The sequence below is a fragment of the Mus pahari genome, chromosome 7 (assembly GCF_900095145.1).
Source record: "Mus pahari chromosome 7, PAHARI_EIJ_v1.1, whole genome shotgun sequence".
NCBI classification, from domain to species: domain Eukaryota; kingdom Metazoa; phylum Chordata; class Mammalia; order Rodentia; family Muridae; genus Mus; species Mus pahari.
Genome location: NC_034596.1, coordinates 29,748,877 through 29,751,059, shown reverse-complemented (window position 1 = coordinate 29,751,059; position 2,183 = coordinate 29,748,877). Strand labels below are relative to the sequence as shown.

General features: G+C 40.8%; 1 pseudogene; it reads right to left on the bottom strand.

The window, feature by feature from the left end:
- Positions 1-2,183, bottom strand: part of LOC110324690 — a 96,847-nt pseudogene that overhangs the window by 43,271 nt on the left and 51,393 nt on the right.

Below are 2,183 nucleotides of genomic sequence, written 5' to 3'. Positions count from 1 at the left end.
GACACACCAGAAAAGGGCATCAGATTCCATTACAGAAGGTTGTGAGCCACCATGTGGTTGCTGGGAATTGAACTCAGGACCTCTGGAAGAGCAGCCAATGCTCTTAACCACTGAGCCATCTCTCCAGCCCATCTCTCTCTTTTTTATATTTATTTATTTATTTTATGTATGTGAGTGCACTGTAGCTGTCCAGATGGTGATGCCTTCATGTGGTTGTTGGGAATTGGTTAGGACCTCTGATCGCTCTGGTCAACTCTGCTCGCTCAGTCCCTGCTTGCTTCAGCCCAAAGATTTCTTTATTACTATAAGTACACTGGAGCTGTCTTCAAATGCACCAGAAAAGAGCATCAGATCTCATTTGTGGGTGGTTGTGAGACACCATGCGGTTGCTGGGATTTGAACTCAGGACCGTTGGAAGAGCAGTCAGTGCTCTGACCCGCTGAGCCATCTCACCAGCCCTATATAATTGTATCTAATGTAACATTTGAGACATAGACTAAAATTTGTTATTCTTTTTATTTATTTTGTTATTCTTGAAATTAAATCTTAACTGGGTACAACTTCTGCCTCCCTCCCTCTTTCCCTCCCTCCTTTCCTCCTTCCTCTTAAAAGATCTTGTCACTCTACTATGGTTTAAATGGTCCCCAAACATGCCTTGAGGTTATGATGGTGGAAACTTGTTGAAATGGCATCCAAGCTATGTATGCCTGGGTTAATGTGTAAGTAGAAATACAACTAAGTTCAAGGATTTAAGTGTTTGATCGTTAAAATTGAATTTTCAAGGCATAATTTATAAAACTTAAGTATATAACTCATTAACTCAAAGATTCACACACTGCCCCGTTATGCCAAGATAGTGAGTATATTTGGCCTTGAAGCTGTAAGGTCTCTGTGAAAACCTTTAACTCTTCTTGCAGTCAAGAAGCAAATAAGGTAATATGTAAGCAACTGGGCCCAAGTTCTTGCAAAACTCTTTAGGGGGAGTGCGATAATTAAGACATGAAATTAGAATATTCCCACAAACATTCAAAAACGCAATTTCAACCAAGCAATTTGAACTTTATCTACAAACAAAGCTTACTCTAGGCCATTACTAGGGCATACTGTAATATCCAATGAACATTTGCTATTTGGCAGTTGGAATAATTAAACAGATACATTCCTATTACTCAAGAAACATCCCACTAGAGTCTGAGCGTAGCATTGGAATAGAATTCTGTTGAGATACTTACAGAATCAGCCAGGATGGGAGAATGAGCACTGGATCCCCTTCCAAAGGTGGAGAAAAATAGAGGTCTTGCACTATGCCACACCTTGTTCTAAACAGACTGATGTGGGAAGCAGCATAGTTCTGTGTTTAAAGACATAGTTCTAAAGTCCAGTGATAAAGGTACAGAGATGTTGCCCAAGTGGCCACAGCACCCGGTAGCAACCCACCTAGGCTGTGAACGGCTTCCCTGTGGAACCGAGTGAGGCTAAAATCAACACTAGCTGGGGGATGGGGAGCCTTTTGATGATCTATTAATGGCTCCTTTAGAGCTCGTCCATGACTGGGCTGAGTGACTTTCTTGGAGACAATATGGGACAGAAACTTTCTGTCCTAGCTATTGTGCTTATACCAACAGGGTCTCCTTTCCATTTTACTATCATCTCCAATGAGGCAGAATGAGTGGCTTTACCTCAGTAACTTTCCCCACCTTGACTCTAAGCTATGGAGAGTCAATTGACTGTTTCAGGTTTGTAGCATTTATTTCATTTCAGTGCCATCAGAGGAACAGAAAGGGAAGTTAGAGTTAGGCTACCTCTGGGCTGCAGCCCTGGATCTGCTGTTTGATGGAGATTCTCCTCAATTCTCTCCTCATCTGATAAAGACACAATCAACATCATTGAGCTGTTAGGAATATTAAAATACTGAATACAGAGAGTACTGTAGCCCATAGTAAGTACACAATAAAGGGGCTATCTCCTTGGATATTTCTTTTTTAAAATTATTTTATTAGATATTTTCTTCATTTACATTTCAATTCCACAACCTGGCCAGCATCTGCTGTCACCTGAATTTTTGATCTTAGCCATGATGACTGGTGTGAGATGGAATCTCAGAGTTGTTTTGATTTGCATTTCCCTGATGATTAAGGATGTTGAACATTTTTTCAGGTGTTTCTCAGCCATTCGATATTCCT